At 33.6% G+C, this 15,199-nt stretch overlaps 1 long non-coding RNA gene across 2 annotated transcripts in view; it reads right to left on the bottom strand.

Moving 5' to 3' along the window:
• LOC148938388 (uncharacterized) overlaps positions 1–15,199 on the bottom strand; it is a 44,039-nt gene that overhangs the window by 20,560 nt on the left and 8,280 nt on the right. For both annotated transcript variants that reach the window (XR_016143701.1, XR_016143702.1), the window contains exon 2: positions 13,617–13,732. This is a non-coding gene — a long non-coding RNA (uncharacterized LOC148938388). The remainder of the gene's footprint in view (positions 1–13,616; positions 13,733–15,199) is intronic.

The raw sequence follows: 15,199 nt of genomic DNA, 5'->3' as shown, positions 1-15,199 counted from the left end.
GCAGATATTAAAAATGTGTTCTCTGTTTTGACAAGCAATTGAAAAGAAAAAAATTATATCTAATATTTCTGATTTATAGAATAAATAGGCTATCAAGCAATAAAAGTTACATTTTTAGAATCAGAAGAAAATCAGCTTTCTGTTAATATGTAAATAAAACTGCAACACTAAAAGGATATATACATCAAAATAGGATAATTGGTAAATCCAAAATGAGGTCCTTGTAGGTAAGTCAATAAACTAATAATTTCAAGTGTTTGTACTTAAATAATTTTAATAAAAACTATATTACAGGATAGCTTAGATTATTAGCTTTTCTCTGATATATACAATTCTTCTCAATTCATCTTTGGTAACAAAATGTGAGGGTTTTAGTTTTACATAATTTTAATCAATTGGATACTGAATTGAATTGAATTTATTTATAACCCACTGAAATACAATGATGAATGGAGGATAAAAAAAAGGAAAAAGAAGAAGAAAAGAAAAAGCAAAAGAAAAAGATGGATAATGACAAATAAAATGAAATTAAAACTCATAGAACAATTGCACAAGCATAGTAGTAAACCAGAAAATGACAACACAAGCCAATGTAACAAGCACAAACAAAACAAAGATAAAACTTGTGGAAGTTTTATCTTTCTTTTTTCCTTTTTTTATACTCTGTTCATCACTGTATTTCAATGGGTTATAAATTCAATTCAAAAAAAAGAAGAAAAAAAGGGATTAAACTAGATTTCAAAGCAAAAACACCTATGTGAATTGTTTGTATTGCAAAAGGATTAAAATATTAAGTGACTTTTCATTCTGATGCAATCTGGTACTGCTTATATTTTTTTGGACTGACTTACTGCAGTAATTAAGGTTGATGAAAAATCAACCTAAAGGTGGATTTTTGGATATATATTTGTGATTAATGATTATAAAATATAGACATGGAAAACATCATTTGGAATGCAGTGTCAAATTTTGTTTCAAGAGCAATGCTAGCTGGAATAAAACATCAATTGGTTATTAATTGTGCTGTGGAGTTTTTCTCCAGAGATAATATACTGAGTGCAAAAGAATTAACTCTACAAAAATCTGGCCTACCAGACCCCTTTGATAAATTAGTTAAAGATGAAGAAAATGTCCTAGAGATTGTGAAATTATTTGCCAAATCAGCTAAAGAAAAGTGTCAACTTCCTACATTTGTCATTTTTCAGCCAACCAAGGTCCCTACATGTGGAGAAGAGATTAGTGCATGCATAACTACCAAAGCATCTTTTTACTCGAACTAGTTTCCCTACCCAACCAAATGCCCCCACAAAGCTGTCTTACTCTGTAGTTGTTACAAACCCTCCACCACTGAAAACCCCATCAGAGTTGAAAGCATTTATAGAATCTGCATGTGGCAAATCCCTTGATGCTTCTAAGGTTGAGCTCAGACCACGGAAAAATGGGTGGTGGGTAGCCATTTTGCAGAAGGCTACTGCAGAGAAATTGTCTCTTGGGATTAATAATCAAAACCAGGGTCCCAGCTCAAAAATCAGAACTTCCTTACACATCAGAATAGTTAAAGGGATTCCAGAGTCTCTTAGTGCTGAGAATTTACAAAGATTAATAGCTGGCTGTGAGAAAGCTGAAAAATACATGCACCTTCAAGCTGTATTTTTCAAGTAGAGATGCCTTTGATACTGCCGTACAAATGACAATTAAAATTGACTGAGTGTTTCAAAATACAAGAATTTATTTTTCTCCCAAAACGTTGTTTTAATTGTCATGAAATTGGTCATATGTTGACACAGTGCAAAAATACCAAGAAATGCAGCTGTTGCACCCAAAATTACCACAGTGCAATAAAAGAAAGCCTGTGCCAGAACCTGATCTGCTGTTTGAATTGTCAAAGCACCAAACACACATGTTACCATGCTAACTGTCCATTGAACAAGACTTTGAAGCCAAAAAGCCAATGTGTTCAAAATGGTTGAGCCCTATATTAAAAAGAGCATCTTGTCATGGAATTTAAATGGTAGTCTCAGTGCAAAAATTGCTGTGGTGGAACAACTTTGCCTTACTAAAGAAATCATATGCATACAGGAACATTTTCTCTCTGCTGATAATATAAAACTACTGGATATAGTGCCATCTGGATAGTGCCTACTGCTGGATAGTGACATCACATGTGCTCCACTTTGTAGCCACTAAAAGGCCCAGAAAATGAGGCTGCCTCTCAGGTGAACTATCTAAAATAATAGATAGACATACTAACTCTGAAGTCTTTGCAAAATCTGACCATTTTCTTGCAGTTAAAGTGGGTGATACTGTCATTGTTAATGTATACCTGCTGACAGACTATAGAGATGAAAATTCTGAAACAAAGTTTGCTCTAGCATGCAGAAAATTGGGTAAATGGTTGAGTAAAATCAGAGCCAGGCACCTGTTGTTGTTGTTTGTTTGTAGCACTCCTGGGCAAGCTGCCCATTGTGCACGTCTCCATGATTTCATCAGACCCATTAGGGATGAAAGGTATTCCACGTCAAAATTTCGGCTGTCCAGCGGTTGTTCTGTCATTGCCAAGGTTAAAATAATTTAAAAAACCCAACTAGCCTTTTTCACTATGGTTAGGGTGGGGTTTTGAATAATCTCAAGGCAAAAAAAATAAAAAAACACAAACGAAAAAAAACAAAAAAAAAACAATAAGCCAAAATAAGGCTGTATTCAACTCTGTCCAATGGTGTCACAAATTGGCCTCCATATTTAAAATTAAAAAAAAACTGCCTGATATGGCAATTTAAACTTATTAGCTTGGCTCGCAATAGATACACATACTGATACATATAACTTACATATCACTAATTTACATGTACAATATTAAAATAATGTGCAATAATATTTATATATACAATTATTAAAACAAATTACAGCTCTAAGTGTAGCTTAGTATCTACAATAAAACGGCCTAGTGCTTCCACAGATTTTTTCCTAGCCCATGGTGGTGCCTGTGCATGGCCCAGGATACTCCTGAGCGTGAATGCACCAAAATACTTTAGGCACGCTTTTTAAGTGGCAATCTCTGTCTCTCATACTTTTTACAATACATTAAAATATGTCTAACATCCTCTTCTACATTGCAGACCTCCCATAATGGGGAGTCTACTGACTTCCATTTAAATAATACACTCCTAATTCGAGCATGGCCTGTTCTGAGCCTGAATATACTGATAGCCAGGTGACTGACTGGGTGACATAGATCAGGAGGTGGGGTACCATAATCATACAAATCACGGATCCGGTTCTGAGACCTTTGACCAAAAACCTCTTTCTCCTTCTCTTTTAGCAACTTATCATAATAACATAAAAAATCATTCACTGAATACTGGCATACTAAATTCTCCCCATACCTAGCACCCCATTTTGCCAGCTTATCTGCCTGCTCATTTCCCCTAATTCCAACATGTGCTGGCACCCATGTTGCTATAATCTCATACTAGGCTGTCATTAGTTTTAGCAGTATATTTTCCAAAAGCAGCACTGATTTTCTTGCTGGCCTATGGCCATACATCAGATAATTCAGCACTGAAAGTGAGTCACTGCATATGAAATATCTACCTACTGGCAAAACACTTGCAATAAATTCAAACGCTTTCAATAGTGCATGCAACTCAAGTGAAAATATTGACAACTTCTCTGTTACTTTAAAAGACAGTGCGTGACTGAGCCCAAGGACCACAACCGCAGCCCCACCACCAGTGGCAAAGCATGATCCATCAGTGAATACCATTTTATGCCCAGTCTGTGTCCACTGGTCTACCCATTCATGCCACCTAGCTCTTGCCATCTCTGGTGGTTCCTCTGGGCTCCCCCTTGAGACTGGGGGTAGCGCTATATTTGACTTTATACCTGTACTAGAAGCTGAACCTACCTCATCAATAACATCAGGAGTTGGGATAGGAGCAGCTGTTTCAGAGATGTGTTTCACCATTTGACAGTATGGTGGAATTAATTTTGGTTGGAATCTTTGGTTCTGATCATATATTTCAATAAGTTCTTTGTAGATAATGTCATTTGGGATCAACATCTTCCGTGTAAAATATTGTGCTTCTAATTTCTTCATTCTAGTTTCTAATGTTGTCAGTCCTAGTTCACAGTATATTGCAGGTAGGGGGGTTGATTTTAGGCATCCGAGAATTTTCCTCAGTATCTATTTCCTAAGCAATGAATTACAACAGCAAATTTAGCATATATAAATTTCATAGCATATGTTTATAAACAATTTAGGGCATAGGCCTATTTTTGGGACCATTAGGGGGTAGGGTAGAGTTTATTAATAAACCTTAAGGAATTAAATAGGTCAGTAACCTATTATTGATGCATTTCCGCTTTCCAAAAAGACATTCTGTAAATTCAGATAACTAAATTACAAATATAAATACCTACTGTCTAGCCTGAACCTTGCCACTAGGCTAGCCTGGTAAAAATAAATTCCATTAACTCAAGAAGAATTTTCTAAAATTTACCAAGTTCTGTAACCTTTCAAATTAGCTGAGCTTTATTTCTTTTTGAAATACCTCTTTCTGATTAGACTAGGCTAGCTTACGCATCCAAATTTAAAAGTGATTTTCGCATGTTTCATAATTCAAATAGGCTAGTTTGTTATCATTGCCATCTAAGATAAGATGAAACTATTAATAAAGTAGATAAGCTAGATCACAGATTCTAAAGGGATTCTAAGGATGACTTCATTTTTCTAAATGGGCTACCCAGGGGTGTCATGTATGGGAGGGAGACACCCCTTGCCTAGTATTTTTAGTCACCTGGTAAAATTGGCTGCCAGGCACCTCCTTTGGTTTCTGTTGGGGGACTTTAATTGTGACCTATTGAAAAGTGATAATCCACATAGGGCTCTGCTTCTAAGCCTGATTCCAAATGAAAGTGCTCTCTTACCAAAATCTGCTGATTTTACATATAGCCTATACACCCCTCAATATCAGTGTCAAACCTTGATCATGTGCTTGTGTCTGGTAGCATTGCCAGTCATGCAGTAAGTGTACTTAATGATTTTGTAATATCTGATCATTTGCTGTTGTCTTTCAGTATTATGGCTCTATTTAACCATGCAGGGGTAATCCAAGATTCTAAGTGGTGTACTGTGGTAGAATGGAATAAGATTGATATACCCCAGTACCAGCATTGTATTGATAATATTCTTGCAAAGATAAAAATATCATTTGAGCTTCTCTAGAATTTGGTTCCATCTTTAATTAATGAAAATACTGTTTTTTTACCCTAGCCTAGGTCTATAAGCAATGAATTACCTACATGTGACTCTTCTCTTTGAGCTGATTTAACAGGGAAAAAGCAATACAACAGCAAATTTAGCATATATAAATTTCATAGCATATGTTTATAAACAATTTAGGGCATAGGCCTAGGCCTATTTTTGGGACCATTAGGGGGTAGGGTAGAGTTTATTAATAAACCTTAAGGAATTAAATAGGTCAGTAACCTATTATTGATGCATTTCCGCTTTCCAAAAAGACATTCTGTAAATTCAGATAACTAAATTACAAATATAAATACCTACTGTCTAGCCTGAACCTTGCCACTAGGCTAGCCTGGTAAAAATAAATTCCATTAACTCAAGAAGAATTTTCTAAAATTTACCAAGTTCTGTAACCTTTCGAATTAGCTGAGCTTTATTTCTTTTTGAAATACCTCTTTCTGATTAGACTAGGCTAGCTTACGCATCCAAATTTAAAAGTGATTTTCGCATGTTTCATAATTCAAATAGGCTAGTTTGTTATCATTGCCATCTAAGATAAGATGAAACTATTAATAAAGTAGATAAGCTAGATCACAGATTCTAAAGGGATTCTAAGGATGACTTCATTTTTCTAAATGGGCTACCCAGGGGTGTCATGTATGGGAGGGAGACACCCCTTGCCTAGTATTTTTAGTCACCTGGTAAAATTGGCTCGGCTGCTTGCAATGTACCACGTGACAAAAGAGGACATAAAAGATTTCGGTACTCTTCTATTAAACGTACTCTTTTATATACTGCAATGGAAACCAGTCACGAGAAACCCGCCCATTCAAGGATTTCTTATACCTGTCGTGAATATCCTTTAAAGGTTAAAGAACAGAACTAGCTTTCTAATTTTGCTTTTATTGTGTTATTTTTGATGTTATGACGAAAACACACTTCTTAAAATACAAACTGTTTTCAGTAAAGTGTAACTGACGCTCAAGGCTTTGGAACGTTTAAAAAGCTGGTGGGCCAACTCCTGCTTGTGTTAATTAATATTCTTTTTAAGTTTGATTTGATTATAGATTAACATTTTTATTTGTTTTGTTTTGATAGCAATTTTTGCTCACATCAAGTTTGAAATATTATATGACTTTATTTCTGCTTGTCTTAAGTCTTAATATAGTTCTTTGCCTTTTGAAAACCCTGTTTTGGGAACAAAAAAATTTTAAGATTAATTCAACGAATAAACAATGCAAGTGTAATGAAAAATATTGCAAAAATATTTAGATAAAATTCATTAATCCGCATAATCCGCGCATATTAAATATAGTGTTAGCTAAACCAACTTTTTTTTTATTTCATTGATCAAATACAAATTTTACACATATTCATTGGCAGTGGCTCCTCAAGTTTAAGACCTTTACTCCTTTTGGCTTCAATGGCTCCTTGACATTGGCTCCACGAGTTGTCTTTACCCCAAAGTAGGTATTCAATCGTCGTTCCATTGGAAAGTCATTTGAAAAACGAAAATTTTAAATGGTATCCATTTGTCACGTATTTTCATCAGCAAGGCTAAAATATTTAAAGTTTCTGAAAGTGACTTAATTTTTGATCCCACGGACCTTTAATTATAACTCTGTAAGCTTATATACTGTTTAGTATTTGAAAACACCAAATATAGAATATTTTTTTTCATAAAGATTCATAATGTACAACGTTTTTTAGGAAGTATAAATTGAAATTACGAATTTAAAACAGTTTTTGCCTGAAACAAATATACAACCTCTAAGTTAGCTTGTTTTATTGTGGTTTGAAATTCTTATAATTTGAAGAGGGTTCAAGACAAACTAGCTAAATTGCATGCAAAACTTTTTCAGTAGAATATTTTATGATAGTCTTTCAAAAGAAAAATCAAAAGACACTATCTGCATCCAGGTTATCAAAAGGACGGAAATGCTATATATAAGGAACAGCTAAGGATAGTAGATTGCAACACTCTTAAATTGTTGAGGGGGGTGTTGAACAAAATCAAAGACAATTTTTGCATTCAGGGTATCAAAAGGGCGAATCTCTGCAATATTTACGGTACGGCTAAGAGTTGATGTTTAAAATTTTAGGGAATAGCGAGAGGGATTTTGTACTAAAAAAACAGAATAGATACGTCAAGGTTGTCCAAACGACGTATCTGCAATATCTCAGGTATGACAACATGCGTTAAGTTGAAACTTTTAGAATATGCTGGGGGGATCTTGTTGAAACTCTAAAGCCTCATTATGTATCCATGTTGTCCAATGATGTATCTACAATATCTTAGAAACTCTAAAAGTATTAAAATCAAACTTTCGAGACATGTTGAACTTAGGCAAACGATAGTATGTTCATCGAGGTTGTCCAAAGGATGTATTTACAATGTCTCAGAAATGAGTAAGATTATTAGGTTGAAACTTCCAAATAGTGTTGAGGGGGGCTGTTGAACTGAGTCAAAAGACTCTTTACGCATCCAGGTGTTCTAAATAGCATAGCTGCACTATCTGAAAGATCAAGGGCAATAGTTTATTGAAGATAGTGGTACTGTATGGATTCTTAGTGTGAATAAATCCAAGAGATAAATAATTTTCGTCCTACCCTCGAAATTTTCTAGACTTTAAGCTCGACCCTGGACCTGAAGTACTGGCGGCTGATTCATTTACATTACTAACGTCATCTCTCTCAATTTTATTACTGCTGCTTGATGTTGAAACACTAGTTTGATCACTAAAAACAAATCTTTTCATTATTAAACGTACTAAAAATAACAAGTAGGTGAATCTCAGAATGTATTGATTAATAATAGAAATAAACAAAACTTATTTGCATAGACGTACTCACACACATAAGGTAACAAATAGAATCTCAAACTTTCAATGTTATACTCGCCACAGAAACCTTGTTATAGTCAAACGCTGCCCATGCTGTCTATTTGAAATAGAATGACGGTCAATAGCAGAATAGATGCAGAAACAGAATAGATGCATCCAGGTTGTCCAAACGACGTATCTGCAATATCTCAGGTATGACAATATGTGTTAAGTTGAAACCTTTAGAATATGCTGGGGGGATCTTGTTGAAACTCTAAAGACTCATTATGTATCCATGTTGTCCAATGATGTATCTATTATATCTTAGAAACTCTAAAGGTATTAAAATCAAACTTTCGAGACATGTTGAACTTAGGCAAACGATAGTATGTTCATCGAGGTTGTCCAAAGGATGTATTTACAATGTCTCAGAAATGAGTAAGATTATTAGGTTGAAACTTCCAAATAGTGTTGAGGGGGGCTGTTGAACTGAGTCAAAAGACTCTTTACGCAACCAGGTGTTCTAAATAGCATAGCTGCACTATCTGAAAGATCAAGGGCAATAGTTTATTGAAGATAGTGGTACTGTATGGATTCTTAGTGTGAATAAATCCAAGAGATAAACAATTTTCGTCCTACCCTCGAAATTTTCTAGACTTTAAGCTCGACCCTGGACCTGAAGTACTGGCGGCTGATTCATTTACATTACTAACGTCATCTCTCTCAATTTTATTACTGCTGCTTGATGTTGAAACACTAGTTTGATCACTAAAAACAAATCTTTTCATTATTAAACGTACTAAAAATAACAAGTAGGTCAATCTCAGAATGTATTGATTAATAATAGAAATAAACAAAACTTATTTGCATAGACGTACTCACACACATAAGGTAACAAATAGAATCTCAAACTTTCAATGTTATACTCGCCACAGAAACCTTGTTATAGTCAAACGCTGCCCATGCTGTCTATTTGAAATAGAATGACGGTCAATAGCGGCTTATCGATAAAACAACAAACCTTTTATAGATAATTGTTGTTCTTCCAATAATGGATCCTTTTCAATATTTGTGAACTTTTTTTTTTGTTCATCCTCTTGGCATATTTCAAATTTTAAAATGTTGATTTTACAGTGTCCTGTATAGATGTGTTATCACACTTTTCAGTTATGAGACATTATCGCACTATAATGTTGTTATCAAACTTTAGTGTTTATATAAGATCAGAAGGATCTTGTATAAACTATCTACTATCAAACTTTTTAGAACAGTTGTTGTAAATAATAAAAACGAAAAATCCATCTCAATGTAAAATCTTCCCTTTTTTTTTTAGTAAGACCATTAAAGCAGGCATGATGACCTAACCATTCTGGCTAAAGACTCTAGCATCATTTTGCTTTAAAGTGACTCAATTACACTTTTCTTGCTTTTAGTGTTATTTATAACAACCATGGTTATATATAACACAGGAAAAAAACATTTGGCTCTTTTTAGCTGGATAGCTGCAGAGGAAAAAAAGGACACGACAGTGCTACCCATACGAAAAAGTGATTTTCCTTGTTGTTCAAACCAGGGGATTGTAAGTTTCTTATATAGGTTATTTGGAATGGTGATTTCAATAGTGTACTTTTTGTTTCGATCTGACGCCAATTTTAGAGGTTCCAAGCTTCTTTTTTTCTAAATTCTCGTAATTTTTTTCAAAATAAGATTTTATCATTAACACTAATCGAGATAGTCTCCATTCCTGAATCAGTTAGAAAAGGTAATCTTTCTCAATTGCCAGTTTTTTTTTTTTTTATTTCGGTTAATAAGGTCTGTGATCAGTTCTTTGCCAGTTTTCAACTACAGCTGCAACCTCGATACTACACAAGCAGCCTGATCATTTCGAGGACAACTTCCCTATCCATATCATTATGATTCGCCTGGTTATTTCGAGTAATGGCTCTATGTTTTCTTATCCTTTTCCAGTGAGTCCATATCTAAATCCTAAAAATAAGGAAATTTGCCGTAAATAAAAAAAATTACCAGAATGGACCAGTTTACAAGGTAAATTTCACGGTACGACTCTAAAAAACAAAACAAAAACGAAACATTACCGTTTGTGCTGTTTATTAAATACAGCCCTTAACTTCCAGAGTAGCATGATTCTACACGAATGGTAAAAACTTATGCTCAATAATAATAATAATAAAACTCTAAAAAACGCAATTTTGATACCAGTAGATACATCAATAGAATTAGATTTTAATTCTGATCAGAGGCAACGCTGTAGCGTTGCCTATAGTAAAGGCCATACGGCTCCAATGTTTTATTATTTATTATTTTTTTTTTCCCAGAGGCACTTCATATGGAAGGGGTTGTCGTAGAAACTTCAAATGGGGATCATTAGATTGGAAATCGAGAAATCTAGTGCCCTTTTTAATAGTCGAAAATGATTGGATGGCAACTAGCGCCCCCCCCCACCCCCACCATTCCCCCAAACACATCCAATCAAAATTTTGAGATAGCCATTTTGTTCAGCGTAGTTGATTTCCAGATAGAAAATATATTTTTGAGGAGGACACTCCCCCACAACCCTCAGGGCAAGGGTTTTAAGTTATGCCCTGGGGGCATATAAGGTTTTACTGGAAATGTAGGAGTCATCAGTGTTAGATGTAGAAAAAACAAGAAAAAAAATCCTTAGCATAGTAGCTAGGCTGTAACCATAGATAATCTTAGTCCGGTGGAGGAACATTAGAAAAGGATATATAATAAAATAAGAAAAGTAATGGAGAGAATTTTAAGCACTCTTGATTAAGCTTAAATAAAAGCATAAAATAATACAATTTCAATTAAAATTACGTAGGACAAATAATAAATAAATCGCGAAAAATTCAAAAACCCAAGAACAAGCAAGTCCTAATGACGGGACGTCATTAAATAATGGGAAGGGTAATATGTACCGTGAGTAAGATGTGATATATTTAAAATATAAAAAAATAAAATTCTTTCCTTCTAAGGATACTTCCGATATAAATGCCTCGCAGCATTCCAGACGTTTTGTTTTACAGACCGACTATTAAATCAAGGAAGACGGTTTTGAATTTCGCGAAAACACTTGGCAAAAAAAATCATGAGGGAATGTCTTACGCAATAAGTTTCACAGGAAGTTCCAAGTAATCATAGGAACGTGAATGTCTAATCATCAAAATATTGAAAATAAAATTATTGGACGGTCAGTTGGCATAATGATTTTAGTTTTTAACATATTGACAAAGTAGCGGGCCCTCCACAGGAGTTGGGCCAATCGTGAAACAGTTCTTAGGGCGCAGAATCAGGACTGGAAATATATAGTGATGAAGTGTTTTTCGTGTCAATTTGTCATTATTATGATTATTACTATTATGATTAACTTTGCCTCTATTGTCGTCAATTGAAGTGAAGCTTTGCTCATATACATACATTGTTGAATACCTGAAATGTAAGTTTCAATAAATCCATTACTTTTCTGTTTGTGTTTGTTCTTATTATATGCCTGCATCTCGCCGCATAGTAGATGACTAGTTCAAATGTGCCCATTGGAAACGTTCCCTAAGGAATCAGATTACACTAGAGGTAATCCATAAGGAGATGACCAAAGGAAGCGTGGTTACACTCCTGGATTGATGGTTGGAGAACTTCTAACCTACTATAAAACTATTTTATTTTCTATCATAGAGAGTGGCGCAGTCATTTTCTACCTCTGTTATATACGCATTTACCATTTTCCCCCCATTACAAATGGTGCAGCCCTTGGCGGCACAAGTTTATGTCAACTTAGCGGCTCAAGGTAAAACCTAAGCAGTACAAGTGGAGCAATTCCATAACGGTGCAGTTGGCGTGATCCTTAATAATACAGCTTAAAACATTAATGGCACAAGTAGGCGCGGTCGGTTAAATCCCTTAATAGCACACTGCCTTCAAAAAAATGACAGCCACTACAAGTACAAAAAAGTTTGTACATTTAGCGTACAAAAACATATACGCTAAAGTTTTTTTATTAAAAAAAAAAAATAGAGTTGTGAGAAAGTTCAACTTTAGCGTAAAGAGCGAGGCGTTGAGGAGGGGACAGGCCCTTTCATATACGGAATAATTTCTGCTCGTTTTAAGTTTTAAAGTCGTTCCTTACTTTCGGTAAAAAAAAACTAGTTTTTCTTATTTAATTTTGAACTTTTTTTAATTAATGCAGGTTTTGATTTTGGCTCACGGTACATGAATAATCAATACAAAATTTTTATGTTAATTTTACCTTTAATTGGTTAGATGGTTTTCCCAAAAATTTTTGAATTTATTTACGAACCTTTTTATTAGTAATAAATATAGGTAACTTACGAATTAACTTACGTAATGAGCTTCTACATTCCTGGGGTTGAAAGGGCATGCCCTTGTATGGGCTTCCAGTCTTTCATATTTAAGAATAGCTGGACATCCTTGAATATGGAATTGACATATCAACATTAATCTGCATAAAAATAAAAATGTCAAAAATTTAAATGATATTACACAGGATGGCCAAGTTTAACTAGCTTAGAGCAATAATAACATTTTCTCACTTTGAAAGCCATCTAAGACTGTTCTAATAATCGTAAAATGAGCCCTTAATGTTCTGGCTTTGCATGCCTTATAAATTGCTAAATCATGGTTGCAGTAATGGCTGCAATCTGTAAAGAGTGAACTACTTTTCATAAAGCCAAAAGTTCAAAATCGTAGTCTTTAAAATAACTGTTAAATAAGAATTTGTTTGGTTTAAAGTTATAAAGGAATGCAAAGTATTATACATGTTCACTCAAACAGTAAAAGCTCATTGCAGAAAAAAATTTCCAAAAATTCTGGAAAGAGCTCAAATCTCTTCAAACTGGTGGCAGATCAAAATCAGTAGGATTTTTGGTAAAATTCTACTTTAGCTACTATTGGCTATCTTGAAAAGAGGTTAAGTTAGGAAAATGAAACTTTCAGGGATGAGTCTACAGGCAAAAGTGTGTTCTGAGAAGGTATTTTGCAGTGCCTACCTCCGCTCCTTCTCCCTCTAGCGGTTCCTGAAATTTGCCTACATGACAGGTCTACCTATTAAAATTTTTACAAAACAAAATTTTACCTTAATTTTCAGTTATCAGTTTCTTTTTCTCTGGCTTTAGTTTTGAAAATGCAATTCCTTTTTTTGAGTAGAATTTTAAGCAATATCAATGTTTTTTTTTTATTTAGGAAATATGTTTGCATAACTTTAAAACCTTATAGCCTAAACTGGAATTGAGCAAAGTTGTGAAGCTGAAAACAATTTTGTAATATATATATATATATATATATATATATATATATATATATATATATATATATATATATATATATAACTCCCCACGAAAAAGAAAGTTACCGAGCGAGATTTTAATGGTGTCTGCCTCATTACACTTACTCCCATTTTCTTTATGACTTTATACAAGCTTTTCAAATTTGAAATGAATTATAGACGAAAACACAGACGAGATGGAAGATACATACACAGAAAGGAGAGAAGAGATATATTAACAGCGTACCTCCCTTTTCGTGACATCGTCTCATAAGGGCCATGAGGGGATTCGTCCCCTCTGCGAATTAAATTTATCGCAACAAGTTTTTCTTTTACGACGTGGTAGAAATTTTGCAATTCAATCTAAAATGAAGAATTAACAATAATTTGAGCATGGGAAAACATTAGTCCTAATTGTATATACACATAGATAGATATATGGATTTTTATCTCATACAAATATAAGCAAATACAAATAATTAAATAAAGCCATCACGGAGCTAAGCTCCAAAAGAAGGCTATCAGTTATAACATTAAATTCAAATACAAAAAAAATAAAGATAAAAAAGATAAATAAAAAAAAATGCCATAGCATATAGAAGCAGAAGGACAAAGGAGGCTACCCTAACATGGTAAATTCCAAAAATAATACTAAAAAAACAAATTATCAAGTAGAATCACTCTGTCATCAAAGGTTAATAATATATTCAACTAATTTAGTCTTTATAAATGATCAGCTATTAAGAATTTTAAATTTAGTATATGATTTAAGCCTATTTGCTATAGAATGGTTCTTTATCTTATATATATATATATATACCCCAATCAAAAGCACAGAAAATCCCAGTTCTAAATCCTATTAATGCAAGAACTGAGTGCTATAGAAAGAGCTTTGTGCTAGCATTTGTTGAAATAATAAATAAATGAAAAATGCTAATGTCTCATGTGTGTTGGTTTTTTTTTCTACTATGTCCGTAATTTTATTCATTTATTTAGATTACTTACATTCACTTATTTTACTTAGATACTTATGTTTGTGTATTTATGTACTCATTTTTATTCATTTTATTCATTGTGCTCATTTTATTTGACAGGCCAGTTGGGTTAATTGCTGTAGGCTATGTTTTAACATTTTACTCGATGCGCATGCTGGCAAAAATATACGTTGCCAAAAAAGAAATTACGTCACAATAATATACCAATGGAATTATAGATATACTTCCAACGAACCGGAAGCATAGGATCATAATCTCTCTTTTTCTTGTTGGTGGAAGGATGTTAACAGTTCGTCGGCCTATTGTAGATTAACAGTACGACGAATTTTTGTCGTATGATGGAATTTGTCGCGGATGCAATAAGAAAAATAAAATGGAAACAAGAAAAGCTTAAAAAAAAAAAAACAAAAATTATTAAATCCAAAATAAAAATGCCATTAAAAAAATGGTGTTTGTTTTTATTTTAATGGTTAGTTATTTCATTAATAAATCTTCAATTTGAATATAAATATTTTATGATTTTCCATTTTTGTAGCTGGACTGGTTTATTTTGATTGACTTGAAGTTGCCAAAAATACCACTTATAATATCATGAAAGCTATTAGAAATTGGTATATGTATATTTCTCTAGAAACAGAAGAATCGGAATTGCTCTAACATGTTCCAGTATAACTTTAAACTAGAAAAAAACAAAACACCGTAGCCATTGATTAAAAAAATTTTTGTTTCCGTTGAGACTCTTCAAAGGGATAAGAATTTTAAAACGTGTGATGTATTTTCTCTTTTCAAGGTTATCCTTTGAGGGGGATGATCAAAATGTAAAGCAAACACAACA

This window comes from Artemia sp. Qi Xiang Cuo, unplaced genomic scaffold (assembly GCF_049724085.1).
Source record: "Artemia sp. Qi Xiang Cuo unplaced genomic scaffold, ASM4972408v1 HiC_scaffold_3419, whole genome shotgun sequence".
Classification (NCBI taxonomy): domain Eukaryota; kingdom Metazoa; phylum Arthropoda; class Branchiopoda; order Anostraca; family Artemiidae; genus Artemia; species Artemia sp. Qi Xiang Cuo.
This window is presented reverse-complemented; position numbering and strand designations above follow the sequence as displayed.